This window comes from Salvia splendens, chromosome 19 (genome assembly GCF_004379255.2).
Source record: "Salvia splendens isolate huo1 chromosome 19, SspV2, whole genome shotgun sequence".
Lineage (NCBI taxonomy): Eukaryota > Viridiplantae > Streptophyta > Magnoliopsida > Lamiales > Lamiaceae > Salvia > Salvia splendens.
In genome coordinates, this window is record NC_056050.1 from 5,196,503 (window position 1) to 5,204,052 (window position 7,550).

Genomic DNA, 7,550 nt, shown 5'->3' on the forward strand with positions numbered 1-7,550 from the left:
TTGGAGAGTTCTTTTTTTTTTTTTTTTAAAACTTACGTTAATGAGCTAAGATGGTTTTTGCTTGCATTTGGAAACCCTTCAGATATGTTTTTTTTGGTTTGAATTTTGCAAAAACTTGTTGCAGTTCTTCAAAAATTTAGGTTTGCAGAAAGCCCATATCTTCATTCTAGCAGGCCTTTTAAGGCCCATAATGACTGGAATTTATCTAAGCCCATGGTTATAGTTGAAAATTAAACAAAGTTTAATTTCGTAAATTTGAAGTATTATTTTCTGTGTTTAATTAATTTGAACCAACCCTCATTATATTTCCTAATGCGAGCCATAAAAATGATACTATTTTGACATCCAAGTTCTCTAGGTAATGCTAGATCAAGGTTCATATTCTTGGTTATCAATCTCTTTGCGATTTTTTTCAGAATTTATGTGTTACAGTAAAACTACTGAGCTCATGAAATTTGGGAAATGAAACATGCTTTGTGCATAACCAGAGCAGAAAAAAACATAAGCAGATTTCATGTGCAAAACAGAATGTTGTTTATTTACTTTGACCCCTCAACCATCCAGGGGTATAGACCCTGTAGCAACTTCATATATCAGCATAAACAGAGCGTCATAACGTCTCTACTTGACACACAAATAGAATTTCACTACAGAATTCACTCCGTGGGATACTAAGAAATAGAGATCCAGCACACTGCAGTTATTCGACAACCAGCAAATTGTTCTGCATCATCCCCTCACCAGCAGTGGGGAAATCAGCCGACAGTTTCCATTCACCATCCACCAGGAACTTGATTTCATATCTTCAAATATTGACAACTTTAGAGACAAGAATACTAAAAGCAATTACTGCTTAATGATTAGCAGTGTCGTCTTGTAGTACCTTCCAGGTCTTAGCATCAATGTGGCTGAGAATTTTGTATATGAACCTGTATACTCTGGTCTGGTGACAAATGTTCCCATTGACTCCAGCCATCGAAGGATCCCATCACTTGCACGCTCTGAATAAACAAGACTGTTTATTAGATACATCATGTAATATCAAATAAACAAGACTGTTTATTAGATGAGTATCTGACATCCAACCATGAAGTAAATTCCATGGTTCTGTAATTAAGTATTAACGCCTGTATTCATATCAATAGCTATCAATTCGTCAATGTCTTGGATGTTCTTTACCAGTGATCAAGCAACAATGTAGGGAAGATAAAATAGCTGCAAGAGACTTTCCAGCAATCTTTAATAAATTGAAATTTTGAATGCTTCATTAGGATGAGTAGATACCTTAAATCTATAGGCTATATAGCTTTCCTTTAGCTATGCATACCTATCAATACACTTGTGGATTCTAGTGTAATGTTTTATGGTTCATACGTATCAAACCTTGAAACATACATACTATTCGACTTGTGTGGAACATATTGTTTATGTTTCTTGAACTGTAAGAAGGTAATGCTTCCTTTGTCTGAAACAGGTAAAAGTTTGTGAGTCCCAGGTAACAGGTCTGAGAGGTCAATGATCAATCATCAACATTTGCTAGAGAATTCTGTACCTTGGTCAGCCTTACTTTAAATCCACTAAGGCACTTCCATGCATGCTTGATGCTCAAAGAAATTCGAAAGCTGATATCTATTAAGATAACCTCATGGTGTAACTTTTCCTATCCAGGATTTATGATCACATGAACAAGTATTTTTTAACATCCTAATTTTCCTGATATCAATAACACGATCAGTAGGGTCATAATGCACGTTTCCTATTCAAATAAACAGGTTTTATCAAGTAAGGACATTGTTAATTACCTCTGCCACACCATGCCAAATTAAATGAACCTCTTGAGGCTGTGCGGCGTCCACATCCTTGATCTGCTCTGCCAACCTTTTTTGTACAGCTTTTACCATGGGAAACATTATATAATTAGACAATGTACAGAAAGATGTAGTCTACAGATATATGTATCACTATATAGTCCCTGTAGCAACATGGCGTATATTAGACTTTGTTGTTCACCCTATGGTACTCATGTGCACCAGTCTCCTTTACTTTAGTTCATTATACTTGGAAATTTTGGTTTTGAAACATTTAATTGTAGTATCTTCGATTCAACAAAGACAAGCTTTGACTAGTTTTACCTTCCAATTTCAAGAGGAGGTGCGATTGAATGTATTTCCCACTAATCTTTCTTGATCTAACTGGAATATCATAATTAGCGATTTCTTCCGCCAAACCAAGCAGAGCCTACAAGTAGATTCAATAATATGAGCCACATGATGTTCCTCGGAGGTAATACATTTTTTATAGTGATGCCAAAGTCATACCTGAACTCCATGACAGCGAGTTCAGCCTTGAAGTCAAGTAGTTCATCTTCCTTAACTTGTAACTACATAAACCACGGGGATCGAAAAAAATAATTATGCATGATATAATTATGCCATCTCATGCATCCTTTCAATTGGTCTTAGCATACTGTAGCATTTGAATAATACAGAATTCGTTAACGAACAAACCTGGCGTTTCAGAAACCGATTGTGTTGATTTGCTTCGCTCAGTTTCTTGACTAGTGTTGCTCTTTGAGAATCAGCAAGTAATTCCTTCAACTGTAAGTGAACAATATCCTTAGCTGCTAGTCCATAAAATTACCTACACTAAGAAGATAAGATGTTCACATTTTTTCTATTTTTGCTCATTGATTTAAACCTAAATAAGATACGGAACCTCTTCGCTACTAGGAACCCTCTCCTCCGGCAAAGCCTGGACATCAGATTCCTCAGCCTTGGAGAAATTATTGGATTGAATTGCACAAAATTCCTCCTCCAAACTAGCAGCACTACAGAACACCTTGGAAGGTCGACTATGAACAGAACCTTTAACAATCAAACCCTGATTCTGCTTGATTAAGCCACACATTTCCACTGGAGACTGATCAATTCTCAACATAGGTATCCTAGAGTTAACCAGAAAATCATCAATGCACATTCTACATTCATAAAAAACATCAACTTGACCTAAATGCTATTTCAATCAATGGGAAAAGAGTCTGTGGCAATTAATATAAAGTACTTATTTAATAAAAAAATTGTTAATTCCTGGTTGGAATGAGATTTTCACCTGGCTAAAGCCGGTTGCCCTGAAACGCTGAATAAATTATTGAAAGCCATAATTCCGAAATAACTGCAACAAACAACAACAACAAAGTCCGAAGCTGAGAAGTGGGTTAGGTTATATTGTGAAGCGATTGCGGTGAAGTAATGATCTTTACTGAGCGAGGCGAGTGATTAACAGAATTGAAAAATAAACTTCTGCTCCACCGACCAAACTCAGGACTCGGGAATAGGATGCCACTCACTTTCCTGCCGTCTAATTGTGTTTTTTTTCTTCCTTTCCCAATTTTTTTTTTCGAAAAACCACAAATATGCAACCCCAACTCCAACTCCAACTCCAACTCCAACTCCCCATAGATTTCAATTGGTATCATGCATATACGATTGAATTACAACTAACACGTTTTACTCTTAATTTCTTCTCATGGATATAAAATAGAATTACAACTAAAACATATGTACAGTTAACTCTTCTAAATTGCTAACTATAACTAATTACAGATTATATGATCTTTACAGATTTAGTGGTTTATAATTTGTTATGTTTAAATTTGTTTTATTATTATTTAAATTTAAAAAGATAAGAATATATTCCAAGTTTAAGATTTTAATCGAAACGTCAATATAGTGTATTAAACATATTAATACAATGCATTGAATATGACAACATAATTTTGAATTGACATTTTATATGTATTTTGTCGACATATTATATGATAGCTATATTGACATTAACTATTTCACGAAAAATACGAAAATACAAGAATTTTTTTCAAATTTTGACATCAAAACATATGCAAGTGAGATATCGTTAGAATCCTTAAAATTATCTTTAATTTGATATATGTTGTGTGAAAAATAATTTAAATTAAGATAGTTATGTACATTTAAAATAGTTATAACTAATTTGTTGTTGATTGGCATAAATACTCTAATTTGTTGTTATGACGCACCCTTATCTTTCAAACCATTTAAATTTAAAACTCTTTTTCTCGTTATAATATGAAATTTTTATAAAGATGACCTTTTGGTTGAGAGGTCCCTTAGAGACATATTCTATTTTAATGTGATTTTTTATTTGGATATCATAATTAGCAACAAAATTACGTAGCCCTAGGTCACTAACTATGTTTTTTAACTATGTTTTTCGGATTATATTCAGTACTTGAAACATTGATTCTTTCTTGGTTCTTAATCGGGTTTAGAATTACAATACTTTTATTATTTGGAGACTCAAAATTGAATCATTCCTTGTTTTTTTTCAAAAAATACCGATACATAATTATAATAGAAAAACAAAATTTATTAGATAATGTATATTCCTATATTTATAAAATTTTAAACTACTATTCCATAAAAAAAAATACTTAAGAAAGTGCATTTATAAAATATTTCTGGCGAGTTCATGCCATTACTAAATTTTATAATCTCAAGTTGCAATGTGTTTCACAGGTAAATAAGAATTAATTTGTAATTTCAAAAGTCAATAAGCTTTATATGCGGTCCACAGAAACGTTAAAAAGTAAATTTATAATCTAATGTCATTCATTTAAAATCAAAAATCAAAGTACAATCTAAGAATCGAACCTTAATGGCAGGCTATCCAGTCTGATTTGTATAGGAAAGTGGAGCTGTGATTGTAAATCTGGGCTTCCAACTTGCAACTAGAACTCCTTTGCATCCTCCCAGTACCATACAAACCAAGAATTACATATGCCCAAGGACTAAGTGAGTCCAACAAAATAAAATTAATAAACAAATAATGCAATAACCTAAAATTGTCTTCTTCAAATTTAGGGGCCTGTAGTATTCACTTCACATACAGTCACATGATTACTTCAAATTTAAGGCCATCCAAGGCGCCAGGGCAGGGGTCGGCGGGGCGGCTATAAAGAGGGAGGGTTCTAGGTTTGGCACCGGCCAAGCCTCCGCTGGAGTGGGCGATGGCTTAGCCACCGATGCCTCCGTCCCTGGTTAAAATGAATCCAAAATTTAAATCAAAACGAATTACTGCCAATGTAGTCCATTAAAAAAAATGAATGCTATAGATATAAGTTTTTCATTAGCATCATATACACGCGAATAGGGCATTGAGGGATAAATTGGCCCAAATGACAATTATATTAAATATGTTGGTTTTGGAGTGACTGGAATTACAGGAGATAAACAATACCAGGCGTAATACAACCCAAGAAGGAAGAACTAAAACTGAAAATTACAATGAAATCTGTTGAGATCGAGTTGGCAAGTGATCGAGAGAATAAGCAAGTAAGAACAAGAATGAAGAACTAGGGTTTTGAGCTTGAAGATGAAAATGTAAACTAAAGCTTTATTGAGAGAAAATCAAGAAGTGGTTATGAGCTCGTGTTATCTCACAACCGAGAACTACAAACTACTTATACTAGACATGAGTGAGCTTTACTTCACTCTCTAATCAGTTACAACAAAAGCAAGAAACTATAAAAGAAACTCAACGGCTAGTAGCCGTTACTAACTAACTAACTCTCAAATCTAACTATCTTGATTTGTTGCGATGAAGCTCAAGCTAAGCTTCATGCATGTGCATGCTTCGGCGTCCATCGTTTATAACAATCTCCACCTTGGACTATGAAGCAATGCATTAGAAATCTGCTGTGCACAAGCCAACAAGCCTGCAGCAGTACTGGAACTTCTCCTTGCTCAAGGGTTTGGTGAGCATGTCGGCTGGATTGTGGGCTGTGTTGATCTTCATCAGCTTCACTCTCCCATTCTCCACCTCGTCTCTGATAAAGTGCAATCTCACGTCGATGTGTTTGCTACGCTCGTGAAATGTTTGGTGCTTAGCAAGACACAACGCTCCATTATTATCACAATGCACGGAGACACTTGGTTGCTCCACCCCGAACTCACTCACCAATCCCAGCAGCCATTTTCCCTCCTTCACAGCCGAAGTCAACGACATATACTCAGCTTCGGTTGTTGACAAAGCAACCACGCTTTGCAAACTTGATTTCCAACAATTGGCTGAACCGAATAATGTGAAGATGTACCCGGTTTGTGACCTCCTTGTGTCAATATTAGCTGCATAGTCTGAGTCGCAATAGCCTACTAAAGGCTCCTCCTCAACTCCACCTACACCAGTAAATACTATGCCCAGCTTGCATGCTCCCACAAGATATCTCAATATCCACTTGAGCGCACTCCAATGTTGTCTGCCGAAGTCAGCCATATATCGGCTAGTTGTACTTATAGCATGAGCTATATCTGGCCTAGTACAAATCATAAGATACATTAAGCTACCCACAACATTAGAGTAGGGTACTAACTTCATTTCTTCCTTCTCTTCATCCGTGATAGCCCTTTGGTCTTTAGACAGCTTGAAGTGCATGGCTAAGGGCGTTGCTGTGCTTCTCATACTCTCTAATCTGAATTTCTTCAAGATCTTATGGATATAATCTGTCTGAAATAGCCATAGCTTTCCTTCCATTCTGTCTCTCACTATGTCAATGCACAGAATTCGGCTTGCACAACCAAGATCCTTCATTTCAAAGTCAGCCTTGAGTTGCTGCTTCACCTTCCTTATCTCTTCCATATCTGGCCCTGAGATGAGCATATCATCAACATACAGTAGGAGGTAGATAGGTGACTTGTTCCTCTGCCTTTTAACAAACACGCAGCTATCATATAGAGATCTCACAAACCCCAGACTTGCCAAACACCCTCCAAACATCAGGTACCACTGCCTGCTGGACTGCTTCAAACCGTAGATGCTCTTCTTGAGCATACACACTTTGTGCTCAGAACCAGGGACCTCAAACCCTTGTGGCTGATCCATGTATATGGTTTCATCAAGGTCTCCATTAAGAAAAGTCGTCTTGACATCGAGCTGCTCTATTTCCCAGCCTTTCTGTGCAGCAATTGCAAGTAGTACTCTGATAGAATGATGCTTCACCACAGGAGAATATACTTCATTGAAGTCCACTCCCTCCACCTGGTTGAAGCCTTTAGCAACCAACCTCGCTTTAAACCTGACTTTCTGTGCATTTGCAGCTTCCATTTTCTTCTTGAAAACCCATTTGCACCCCACAACCTTCCTGTGCTCAGCCTTCTCCACCAAGATCCAGGTCTTGTTGCTAATGAGGGAATCAATTTCCTCTCTCATTGCTTGAAACCACTGCTCTCTCTCTGGGCCATTCACTGCCTCAGTATATGTAGCAGGCTCCGAGGCTTCCAACTGCAACATGCAAGGCATAGTACAACATTTCATAGTCATCAAACCTTGCTGGTGGTCTCACATTCCTTCTTCGCCTATCCCTTGCTATCTGATGTTGTTGGGGGCTTTCATGCTGATCCATCAAGACCTCATTCTCATCATCTTGATCTCCTTGTACATCACCAGTACTCTCAGCTTCAACATTAAACCTGCTGCAAGAAGGACTTTGCACATCCTCTGATTGAGAATCAGTCTTG

The 7,550-nt window shown here is 36.8% G+C and overlaps 1 pseudogene; it reads right to left on the bottom strand.

Annotated features, from left to right (window-relative positions):
• Positions 1-515: 515 nt before the first annotated feature.
• Positions 516-3,549, bottom strand: LOC121780261 (annotated as a pseudogene).
• Between the last annotated feature and the right edge of the window lie 4,001 nt (positions 3,550-7,550).